This window comes from Mustela nivalis (genome assembly GCF_964662115.1).
Source record: "Mustela nivalis genome assembly, chromosome: 9".
In the NCBI taxonomy this organism is placed as follows: domain Eukaryota; kingdom Metazoa; phylum Chordata; class Mammalia; order Carnivora; family Mustelidae; genus Mustela; species Mustela nivalis.
This window is the reverse complement of record NC_139028.1, coordinates 25,045,534-25,058,856: the sequence shown is the minus strand read 5'-3', so window position 1 is coordinate 25,058,856 and position 13,323 is coordinate 25,045,534. Positions and strand designations below refer to the sequence as shown.

At 39.0% G+C, this 13,323-nt stretch overlaps 1 long non-coding RNA gene across 6 annotated transcripts in view; it reads left to right on the top strand.

The window, feature by feature from the left end:
* The window catches only part of LOC309840991, a 261,870-nt gene extending 253,653 nt beyond the window's left edge, over positions 1 to 8,217 (top strand). For all 6 annotated transcript variants that reach the window (XR_014298884.1, XR_014298885.1, XR_014298886.1 and 3 more), the window contains one exon: positions 5,059 to 8,217. This is a non-coding gene — a long non-coding RNA (uncharacterized lncRNA). The remainder of the gene's footprint in view (positions 1 to 5,058) is intronic.
* Positions 8,218 to 13,323: the final 5,106 nt, after the last annotated feature.

The window sequence follows — 13,323 nt, the reverse complement described above, 5'->3', positions numbered from 1 at the left end:
ATGATTTAGAAAGCGTTAGGAACACATCAAGCCCCAGGGAAAGAAAATGTTTGATTGGTATTAATTAAAACACTGCTAATATATTCTAATAAAATCAAATTTAACATTCTAAACTAATCCGCTTGATATGTCAAAGGAAAAGAAAAGTATTATCTTATTTGCATCTCTGCCATCCAAATGCATTTGCTCATTCAGCAGAATTAATTTTTATCACCAGCCTGTTTAATCTCCTCACAGATTTAGTCAAACTTATTCTTTCAAACTAAAAAGGATCGGGGTTGCGGGGGGGCGTGGAATCCATGGAAGGTATTGGGAAGACTAGTGACTGTATTTAGTACTGGCTTTATATATTACCATGTCCTTTTCTCATTTGCTGTAGTGGGTGTGGAGGAACCTGTGAGACTGAGGGGGGGGTGATGGATGGTTAATTTTCCTCTTTCTCTTCTACCTACTGGGTTATTTGGCAATTTCAGTTGCCAGATTATTTGAGTGGCATTTATTTACATGACTGATGTTGCCCTGTTGATTAATATCTCATTTATTTCTAATTTCAGAATCTATTTTATTACAAATGCCTTATGCCCAAAACAACAACAACAACAACAACAACAACAAAAACCGCTCTCATGCCACATACCAATCGCTTCTTCTCAATTATTTGCAACTATGGTCCCTCTAAGAGAAAGTGGGGAGGTGAACGTGAATTTTTTCTTTTTCACTAAGAACTGAATTCTTTGTTTCAATTTTTCAAGCCAAAATTTCTACAGAAGAATGTATATTTTCTGAAATGGCGAGTTTCACGCCCTTTATTGTTAAACTCTCACAATGGGTAAAACTGTCCCCAAATGACATCATAGCCAAAATGTTTCTCCCTCATTAGTCTCTCATGACTATGATATATGTAAATATGTGCCCAACACAAAAAACGGATGGGCCAGAGATATTGAGGGCCACATTTGTGTATTTCACAAGTGTGGGGTTCTGCCCAGTCTCAAGGAGATGCAAAGCCCCAGACTACAGTCCTGACGAACTGCCTTCTTTGCTTCATTGCCTTTTTCAGTTCTTCAACATAAAAGAGCAGTCGCAGTTCGGTTTCACATGTATTGTTCTATAATCCAGGCAATAAATGCTAATTAGTAATGCTCAAGGATCCGACCATTCAGAGTAATTATCATAATTTACTTCTTCCTTGTTAAAGACATTCCTTGCTGATTAAAAAAAAAAAAAAAAATTAAATCACTTCCCCATTGCACCGCAGTGGAAATGCACTGGAGAGATGTCCAAGGTGTAGTAATATCGTTCCGGCCGCCTTCGAAGTCGCCGATATGTGCCTCTTAGCTTATTCCAAATGGAATGGCAACTTAATTTCTAAAAAGAGATTCATGTAAATGCATAAAGTTTTGCATGTGCACCAGGAATGCATGATTTTATTTTACAAACCCCAAGGCTCCTCCTTCCTGGCCCACCCCCTTTCTAAAACCACTTACTGAGCAGAACAAAGGAAACTGCTAACTAGAGAAGCATCATTAAGTGTGAACAGCAGTAGCATGATAAAGTATGTGATGTGACAACATATTTCATTGCACAAAAGTGCAGATAATTAAATAATTCAATAGTAACCCTGACTAATTAGCAGAAAGATCTTTAAGGAGGAATCAAGAAAATGGATCCAATCCACTTGAATAATATGCCCCATTCTCCCAGGTCACAAATATATATTTGGTTATTTGATAATGGATTGATTCATACAGAAGGATGAGGACAAAAGCCTGTTCCTCAAAATGGAGCTTGGATCTGGCATCCTCTTTGGGACAAATTAATCCTGTGTTCTAGAAGAGCAGAATTTAATGTAGAGCTCTCTGTTTTCAGTCAAAGGTGTAATCCTCCGTTCGGTTGCACATTTCTCTTTTATCAGGTGTTCTAAAAATTCGTCAACCCCTTCGCTTTTCATATCATTGCCTCAGAATATATGTATGAAGCCGCCTCCACATTTTCTAATAAGGATCGTGTTTTAAGTTTGCTTCTTGCTTGACGCAAATAAGGATCCTATGCACAGAATGCATAGGACAAATAGCCATGCTGAATATTATATTTGGTGGAATCGCCCCCCCTCCCCTGCCTAATCTATCAAGGTAATATTCCCGGTTTCATTGTTCATTGGTCCTTTCAGGGAGAGTTTCGGCTTTTACTTGAGGGTTGTAAGCACATTAGAGGAATAATTCCCTCTGGATACTATAGAGAGGGAGCCACCTGCAAAATGTTGATGCTGTTATTGAAATCTCAAGTGGAATCAGCTTTCAAAAAATTAGATATTAGATGCATCCGATATAATTTGCAATGTGTAATTATACTAATGTGCACAGAGTTGTGTGTTGCTTTACATGTTGCCTACTTGAGATTTTTTTTTTTTCCCCATGGGCATTTCTCATCATTTGAAATGGCTCCTGAGTAGAATGTTCTTAAAATCATCTTTCAAAAAAAAGTCCTTGCTAATTAATATAAGAACATAAGAGCTCTACGGTCTGTGCTGTCATGCAAGAATGAATGAACATGTGTGACCCAGATATTGGAAAGTAATGATCTCTAAGAATGTTGTCATTGTGGACCCTTGAATTAGTTGTAAAATATTGCCTGCTCTTGATGGATTTAGTCTTCATTCAGACTTTGGACAATTGGTGAAGTAATGGAGAATATTAGAGTAGTAAATCTTATTCATAAGAAATCCATTTCCTTTACCGGGATGAGATAAAATACCAGGGAAATGGCTTTAGGCAGAGATCATTTTAACTTAATCAAAGTAACCAAAATCGTAACAGTAATGAACAACTTATTTTCCATTTTTTCCCCATTTTGCATGGTGCATGCTGAATCACTGAAACTCTGCTAACTTAGGTCATTTACACACTAACATCAACTTCCCTTTTGGTGTCTCGACATGGTGTTCCATTGGACTGAAGACCCCCTCCCCACCAAGGAGCCGGAAAAACCCAGGCAGTGAAACAGTGAGTTGATTGGTCAGCCTGGTGCTTGGCACTTGCTATATGCCCAGTAGGTGAAGAGGCTCTTGATGCAAATTTGGAGAATCATTACCATCAGATCACAGAAGGACCCTGAGCTGGGCTACGCAAGGGTCCCAATTTACGCTTTACGCTTATACTTTGGGGAGACAAAGGATTTCAAGGGAGGCTCATGTTGAGATGATACAAGATATTACTCATTCCAATTAAGTAGGCAGAGGCCCCAAAGAATCCTGATTTGTTAAACATTGAACTCATAACAGCAAAATACGGTGGTTCATATTTTTCTACTATTTACTCTGCAAAATATATTTTAATGATGGGGCCCATGTTTTAAAAAGGGGCATTTTGCATGGGCTGTATCCCAAAGCAATGCATTGCTTTACCTTTCATTTGCTCATGTACACAAGGACTTTCCATCATGACGCTACCCACAGGGGTCAGCAGAAAATTGTGCACGGCGTCCTTCCTGACTCCAAGAACAGTATGATTTATTCACAAATGAGTCTTACCTATGTGTATCAAGAGCTCCACGCCCTACCTTCCCAATCCCTGTTCACAAAATATGGTTCTAAAACCTGTAAGATACATTTTTAATTTCTCACCCAGGATCAGGTGTCGCACGCTCGATCAGAACAGAAAAATACCCGTTAACCATATGTAACACTGGGCTATTGATTAGGTTTTAGGAAACAAATACACCTGCCATCCAGAGACCCATCTTCAATATATTCCAAGTGTTTAGGGCGGATCTGTGATATGGGGTAGTATATCCTTTTGGCTGTGCCTAACTCATTATGCTTCTTCATTGTGCTGGCATAATGAAGAGGCTGACAATAAAGGCTTTAGTTAAATTAAAATCCACCTGCAAAGTATATCTCATTCATAACAACTTCCGTAGAATAAAAGAAACATTAATACAGCTCTCTCCAAATATCCTTTCCTGCACAATGAGTGGGTTGGATTAGTTGGTCTCTAAATGTTTTTACAGCTTTAAGAATTTTTGAAGCTACTCTCAAATACAGAAATAGAAGAACAACTCCAAGACCCTTGAATCCGAAGTCCGTTTGTACCAACAGTTGTCTTTCAAGGTTATATTTGATTCCACCTCCAGGTGCCTTATTTACTAACGTATTTTGCCTTGCTGCTAAAACAGTAAAGGCTGAAGTTCATTTTCAGGAAGGGCAGTGACAAAAAAGAGGAACAGCTGAAGAATGAAAAAAGCTACACAGTGGGAGAAGGAAATTCTTGATCTGACTTCTAAGCCAGATAATAATAATAAGCATTAATGCAGAAGAAGCCCAGACAAGCACCTGCCTTTCTATTTTAAGACCATATTCTTTGGTCCTTCTGCCTTCATTTAATTTCTTACAGCATGGTTTTGTTTTACCCCATTGGGTTGACGCCTTGGAGTTCCACGTTTCCCTTTCCACTCGATTCATCCGAATCATGTTAATATTCCCTTCAAAACTCTCAATAGTCACATTAACCCACCACGCTTCCCAAATTAAATCTTAACATGCTCAAAACCTCCTGAAAATTGCCCTGCCCTATTTTCCAGAGCCACTCCGAATGTATAATCTCTCCTTGAATTAAGCAAGCCTGCTCTTCCTGGCTTCCAAGTCTCTGAGCCCGCACCCTGCTTTCCTCCCTGCACGCTCTGTCTCGGCCACATGTGCATTTCAGAAACCTTTCTCTTCTCTCTTGCTTTCTTTCCTTCCATCCACCTGCATTCTGTCTTCCTTCTTCCCTTCCTTCCTTGTTCCATTTCTCCCTTCCTCCCTCTCTTTTGTTCTTCCTTTCCTTCTTTCTTCCACGGGGCACAATGAGTCATGCTCTGAGCCAGGCACTAGACCTATAAAGCCAAATACAAGAAACTGACATTAATTCCTAACAATTCCAGTGACTTCACTCGCCTCTGCATTGCTAAGCCCTTCTGTCCCCACAATCATTTTATTTTGCTTTTAGTCTTCGGAGTTCTTTGAATTTGTCCCTAATGTCCTGCATTCTTTTGTCGTTCTTCCTCCATGTCCTATTTCAGTAAGTTGTCTGTTGGATAAACCTGAAGCTTCTCTTATGGAGCGCTTCCTCCCGGAGGGATTAGCGTGGGGCGCTCGCACACTCAAGCAGTGTTGTGGCTTGACTGCTCCTCCAGCGACGTGAACAGTGAGAGAGCGCTACATTTTTGTGGTGATGTCGCATTTCGTGTGTACTTAGAAATAGCACGCCCCCCAGAGGATCCTCATGTTTACTTATTTCTACCAAAGAGTCAATGTGATAACTTTTCTGTGACATGTTCTGTTATTTTTTTAGTTGTGTTGACTTTCCTTTCAGCTGGTCCTCTAGCCCCCGTCCTCAGGAAGGTCGCCCCAGTGAAGGGACGTAAACGGCACTGGACACAGCTATACTGGGGGATGCTCAAGCCAACTATGAAGTTGAAACAAAGGAAATGATCACCTGAAGACACCTCTTCCGCTAAGCATCACCCCCAAAGGATGCAATTTCAGGCAATAGAGCTCCCAGAATACGAGGCAATCTTTTCAAGAAACAGAAAAAACTTCCCAGTGACATCTAGATTTCTAAGGAGCCAAGGACTTCCCCTTCCTCATGTGTATTCCTCTGTTTGTGTTTTAATTCAGTGGGACACTCATTTCTAAAATATCTCCCCGGTATGGATATGCTTATTAATGCACCAATTTTTAAAATAGAAAATTGCACAAATGTGTTCATGTTTTAAGGAACAAAATTAATGCTATAAGTAGGTTGATTTCTAGCCCACAGACGGTTTGATCTGAAGAGTGACTTAAAGGAATATAAAGTACTTTTGAAATAACAAGGTAGTTAGAGGCAACCCAAAGGCTAAAATAACGGTGGAAACTCATAAGGCAGCTGAAAAATACCACCGTATCCCACCTGACACCAACCAATTAATTATTCTTTTAATCAAGCAAGATAGGGTCCAAAGACATGGTCATTACTTCTAAAGAGTGTAAATCCAGTTCTACAGTGATACATAAACTTTTGAAAAGATCGTAACAAATCAGGTCTATAGATGTTAAGACCACAACAAAACAAAAGATATAAAGAAAGAGCTTGGAGGAGGTCACCATTATCTGGCAAAACTAGTCTGTTTAGGGAACAGAGTTCCCAAAGGAGGAAAATAAAAGATGAATCTTAAAGAATGTTGAAGATTTAGGTGCACCTGTCTGCTCAGTTGGTAGAGCGGGTGACTCTTAATCTCAGGATTGTGAGTGTAAGCCCCACATTGGGCATGGAGCCTATTTACAAAAAAGAAGAAGAAGAAGAAGAATATTAAAGATTCAGATAAATGGAAAGGAAAGAAAAAAATAGAATCCTTTAAATGAATGCAATATTATGAGCAAAGCCATAGAAGAAGGAATCTATGTGGTGAGTTTAGGGAATTATGACTATACATGTCTAGTTGACTTTCAGTGCCAGTGTAAATATGCATATACAGTAAGGACTTCACACCACACCTCCTCTCTCTCACCCTGAGTGTCACCTAGAATCATCATCAGATTTATTTACCATTAAAGCAAGTGACAGTGATTGGTGGTAATATGAGAACTTATGATTTTTCTGTTAACTCAATAATAGTTGGTATTTTTGGAGTTCTTACTGTATGTTAAGCATTTTACGTATGAACTCACTTAAGCCTGCAACTCAGAACAACCCTGCAAAATAGGTATTATTATCCTTGTTTAAAAGATAAGGTTTAAGGAGGTCAAGTAACTAGCCAAACTGCCATATACAGGGTTCTCATTCAGAACTGTGATTGCAAAACTCGTGATCTAAAGCACTGAGTCACAATATTGTGATCAATGTTGCAGTATTACCACTTGAATATTCCTTGATCGTTTTTTATGGTAAACAAATAGCTACATTATTCAGTTATCCTGTCAGTTTTTTTCAGTTTTCTGCTCAAATCATGTTAGAATGATGGAAAGAATTTTCATGATAGAAAATTGAAAGAATTGGAAAATAGAGCTTATTGGCACTTCTGGCTTTTGTTTTGGCTTTTACTGTTTTTTTTTTACTAGATGTTAAGTAAATTGTTCTTTGTGTTCTGCAGAAAATCTCAAATTCTTGAGAATTATCAAGGGGGGGGCACTTAAAGGTCATCTGTTGTGATGTGCTTTTCTACAGATGACAGATCAAAGTTAGAGCGACTTACAGAAGATCACACATTTGCGTTTGGCAGGGCTATGTCCAGAAACCAGGCTGCCCAGTTTCCTCTCAGAGGCTCTTAAAGTATGCCACGCTGCCTAAATGAAGGATGAACTTGAGTTTGATCAAGGAAAGCATTCTCTCTGGGTGATAAGGGAGCACCGCACTTAGTAGATTACTTCAATTTTGCATCTCTTTGGCTTCCCACCTCAACATGAAAAAAAGCCAGTTATGAACTAGCATCTTTTGACGTAGCAACTGTCAATGATCCATCCCCAGAGAACATTAATGGCTCAAGTTATGTGTATAATGTCTTCAATGATATCCTTAAGTTATTTGGAATTCTTAGCTCACCTAAACAAACCAGATCTTCTAATGAGCATTTTCTTACCCAATTTCATGCACAGTATGTATTCCTAAGTGCCTCCGCATGAATATTTATACGTGACTGTTTCAATAGTCCTTATGTTTTTGAAAAATATCGATGGTTATTTGCTATTTTAATCCTCACTTATCCTTGTAACTAACTCAAGGATACTTCAGCCCTAAAAAGCTAGAATTGAGGAAATATCACTCTTCTCTACCAGCTCTTTTGCATTTAGTTGGCATTTAGTAATGATTAATAAAGTGGTCAGCTGAATAACACAGAGGTTCAGTGGGCAATTCCATCTTGAAGGGGTCAGTTAAGCTGGGTCTACTTAAGGACAAACATGTAGGTGTTTGGAAGTACCTGCATATTTGACTGTTGTAAATTTCCACGTAAAAATCTGGCATTGTCTGACATAGACCTTGTGGCTTGGGTCATCCTGTTTTCAAAATGATGATTATTGGACACATCTCGCACAGTTCTCATTAAGTGAGTTCATAAATAAACAGGTTTGTTTGTTTGTTTGTTTGTTTGTTTGTTTTTAAAGAGTAGCCAAGCACAAGATGTGACTTTGTTGACATTTTATGAGACTTTGTCATTTGTCCCTTGAATCCCCAATAAAAACAATGTTGTATCAACTGTGAACCTGTGTTGATTTCTTGGAAGAGCATGCTCTCATAATTTCTTTTCACTAGTGTATATCAAAGCTAATTCCAGAATCCATGAGGAGCAGTTGGTCTGATGTGATGGGAAAAACTTAAATTTAGAGACCATTTCTAACAATCCTATATTGCCCCTTTAAGAAGGGGCACTCACTATCCCCTACCCAGGTCAGAAAGCAAGGGGTGGTCCTTCTCTTTTCTCCTTCCAACTGTCAGAAAAATCAGTTCGATTTTTCCCTTCTGTTTGCAAATACATCTGCTTCTCTTCATCTTTCATGCGACTATTAAGTCACCCCTCATTTCTCACCTGGACTATTGAGTCATGCTTCCAGTTTTTCCCTCCACGCTGCTAAGCAGCAGCCACAGGGAAATCTCTCTAAACCACAAACATGATCATATCATTCCACAGTTGCAAACTTTTCACCTGTTTCCCATTAACCTTGAAATATTGCGACACCTAAAGTCCTTCATATCCTGGATCCTGGCCCCCAACATCTCTGTCTGGACTCCTCAGGTGCCTGTCTCCCACTGCTTTTCTAGGTTCTTGCCATACCTCTTTGCCATTTTTTAATGTCCTCCTTCCCTTCTGGCCTTTCTCACATACCTAAACCATCTGCTTAGTACTCTTTCCACTGCCCTTCCAGATGCCATGTCTTGGTCTTTGGGTCTCATTCTGGAAGTCACTTCACCTTGGAAATTTCTACCCTGATTCATCACTACCCCTCCCTAGGATGGACTTCCTCACATAGGAGCTTTCCTAGCATTCTGTGCTTACTTCATATTAGCATTTATCACCCAAATTATGATCATGATATCAGTCTCCCCCAGGGGAATGTAAAATTCTAGATCTGCCTTGTTGGGTAGGGGCGATACTTGCCACAGGTGACTACTGCAATTTAAATTCACTAATATTGAAGAAAATTAAAAATTTGGTTTTTTGGTTGCACTGACCATCTCTCAAGGGCTCAATAGTCAGATGTGACTAGTGGTCACTCCTTTGAACAGCACACATATAGAAAACTCTATCATAGATTAAGTTCTATTGGATAATACTGTTCTGAAAGGCAAGTATACTGTTTTGTTTGTCATTTCATGCCCTAGATTTGAATCCTGTCTAAACTGGAATCCTGTCTAAAATGTGTCATCTGACCACAGAGAAAAAAAAAATTAAGTGAGTGACTATTTTTTTTCAATTTTCCCAAGGATGATATATAATGAAAACTATACTATATGCATAGGAAGGAAATTAATTCATTACATGGTAAGACGCCCAGGACAGAGAGGTTTAATTCTGGTATAAAACCCTCATGGAGAAAGTCTAAAACAGGCTGTCATAGTGTGTGTAGTGCAATGTAAGCACTTTATAATTATCTGCCGAATGAATGAATGACACATCTGGATTCTTGGGCATTTCATTTTACTCATTTTCACTTAGATATGTGGAGTCATGTTGAAGACACGTCTTTAGATTCCAAAGGGCGTCTTCTCTGGAGGATGTGGTGATAGACAGTTTCCTCACTTTCATCTCAAGGATAGTTGAATTGTATCAGTGCAATAGGATTACCCATTCGTTCACTTTCCTTCATTGTTTACACTAGCAACCAGTAGTAGAGAATTGAGTCACTATTCAGTGACTAAGATCAAAGTGAAAATGATCAAAGTAAATACCATTTTTGATAAGCCCTATTTCTTTTAGGAATTGGCCAAAGTGCACTAAAAATGTTGATCATTCCCTGAGCACCTATTATGTCCCAGAGGTTTTGTTAGGTCCTAAGGATACAGGAAGCAACGAGATGGACACAATTTCTGTGTTCATAATGAAACAGTCATATTATTTCAGTTCCTCTCCCTGTCTTGTACCTAAAGAAGGAGTTCTCAATATTGGTTGCATATTGTAATCACCTGGGGAGTTTAAAAAATATGGACACCTGAGCCTTTCATCTAATTTAACTGGTGTGGCATATGGCCTAGGAACTGGGATTCTCTTAAAGTTCCCCACATGATTGTAAGGTGCAGCCAAAGTTGAGAAGTGTTAATTTATGAGGACAAAATCTTGGGATGAGCTCAAAGATTAAGAACTTTGGGTATTGATGACTGATAGCCTATTCAAATCGAAAAGAGAAACTTTAAAAATCATCTAATGTAGCTACATTCTATTCGTTAGTCCTAAGAATATAAGCTAGTACTTAAGAACCACAAAGGTGTCTGGGTCAAACAGGCAGTTCATGAGTGAGATAAGACCTGACCCTGGGTTTCTGACTCTAACACCATGCTCTTTTTGCTCCACTAAGCTGTCTCAGGGAAATAGAAAATATAATTATCTTCAAGTCAAGGGACAGCCAATGTCTACTGTGGTCATGCCTTTTTAAAGCAAGAACTGATTTTGGACCAATTTGAATCCTATGTACTCAAATTTTCTTGCCCATCAAATGTGAGCACTATAGATTTATTTTTTTAGAGTACAACTTCTTTTTTGGGAATACACACACACACACACACACACACACACACATTTATTTATTTATATTTGTATTTATAAAGAGAGAGCTCAGGTTCCCAGGGGCCTTAACCACAGTCTTACAAATTCAAAAAAATCAATATACGTGTGTTCAAGTCCATACACACTAAGAAGGATATTTTGCCTTTAAACTTGAACTCCTGAACAGCAAAAATGATAGTAGGAGGAGACAATAAGAGTGCATTGTGCTCTCACGCTCTCTGTCCCCACCCACCTTGTTACAGGACACTCCATTGAGTTTAACATTTCACAGCATAGGTAAAAATCTCCAGTCTGGCCCCATGAGAAAAGCTGACTCTGAAAAATATCTATCATTAAAAAAAAAAAAAAATTACCCCTTTTCGCAAGCACCACTCCCTATTTGCAGATGCTGTTCATCGATCACGAGAATCCAGGAACCAGAATCCACTCTTCTCCGTCCATACAAGACCATGTAGTGAAAAAGTGTCTTTCCTTTTTTTAAGGTATCAGAATAAAACTCATGTTCACATAGTTCCTTCGAAACATATTTCCGTGTTTGAGAGCCTACACAGTTGGGAAATTCTGTTTTATTTCGATCCCAAATCCCTCACGCTATAGTTTAATCCCATTTTCTGTTGTTCCCTGTGGAGAGAAAGAACAGCTGGTCTCCATTCTCTCTAAACTCAATCCCTTCAAGTCCTTAAAGACACCTACCTCCCAGCCTTCTCTTCTCTGGAATAAATAATAACAGCTCCCATCAGGAAAACGTCTCTCTTGCAGTGTGCGTATTTGCTGCCATATCACATATATTCATGCTTATCACATAATGTTCATAACCAAAACAAGCCAAGGCCAAGAGCAAAAACAAGCAAATGTAACATTGTTTTCATGAATGAAGTTACAGATCCAATAATAGATGCTGAATACATAGCTGTGAATGATAATCTTCCAATAATTATGTGCCAAAATTATCATAATTTCTTTTAGGAAGTATTGGCAATCTGTTGCTTTTGGAGAGGTGAATTAAAAATTCGACGATTAGGTTTCAATTTCTTTTATGCAAGTTCTCCCCATGCCCTACAATGGAATCTTCCATTCAGCATTCCACAGCAGGAGCCGCCATGGCTTTGACAAAAATAGATACAGTATTGGAACATTCAGTCAATGGAGTAATCCAATTGTCTGAACATTCTTTTCTGCTTTGTCATTTACATTTTAATAAATCCCAGAATATGTCAAGCTGTATCGAGTTGTACCAAGTGTAGCTAATAACATGCAGTTACCAGATGCAATGAGGAAATCATAACATGCAAGCCCTGAGACACATCAACACTTGGTTTGTGTATATTTTTAGGTTCCGACGTTTTAAATAGGGATACTCTGAAAATTTAAAAAAAATGGATATTTAGCTAAATCCTTGCTATTATCAACATTTTGTTAGTATATCCAGTTTTCATAAAGGAAGCTGTGGGAAGGGGATGCTGCACTAAATTGATCTAGGAATGCTGGCATCTTGTCAACCACAAGGATGACACCGGATAGCAAGCGAAATGTAGAATGTTAAATGATCTTATGCCCATTTTTCTCCAGTTCGCTGTGTCCCCATTCAGGAGGCTCAGAAAATTACATTTTAAAGTCACTAGGCATTGGACAATGCCAAGATTTCCGGCAAACCGTCCTGGAAAAGACTGTGTGTGTGTGTGTGTGTGTGTGTGTGTGTGTGTTGGGGGGTGTGATTATTATTACCTACTATGTATAACTTGCCCTGTGCATATATTGACCACCAAGTATTTCAACACTTTGAGAAATTTGCTATCTGGTTTGAAACGGAGCCCCCTGAATTTCACAACGTGGCAGAGCTCCAAGGATAGTGGAGTGAGTCTCAGCAGGTTGGTGACCCCTTGACAGGTGTGTGTCTGGAGAGGAGAGTTCCTCAAGGATCACAGGGATGCTGTCTCAGCCTCCACACTCAGTGCAGAGTCCACTTGAGATTCTCTCTCTCCCTCTTTCTTTCCCTCTGCCCCTTGCCCCTGCTTGCACGCTCTAAATAAATATCTTTTAAAAAATCACATAGGACATGAGGCTAAAATTCAACTCTGGTTGTACCCTCTGTACCTAGTTATCTGAGTCACTTGTGTTAGCACATCACAAAACTCACCTGAGGCTTCTTCTTTCAAACTTCTGATTATTATCATTACTATTATTGAGATATTGAGGCTTCTTCTTTCAAACTTCTGATTATTATCATTACTATTATTGATACTAAGGACGGACCAGGGTTATATCTTGATATTGGGTAAATCTGACTAGTGTTAAACTTGTAATAAACCCAAGGATTAAAAAGACCCTTTTGGTTTTTGCTGATGCATAGAGCAATTTCGGGGCTTGCCACAGAGATTGTGAGCAGTACCCCACTATTACTATATGGGGTCAATATCATGTTGAGGAGAACGATATCAAAGCTCAGAGCAGTGCAATGATGAAAACAAAAGTGCAATGAAGAAATACACTTGGTGTTGTAATCCACAAATGAGGTCATCAGCATTTCCCGATTTCCAAAGTTTTCTCTTGCTATACCCATGATGTGAGAACTGATAGCTTTAGTGGGAA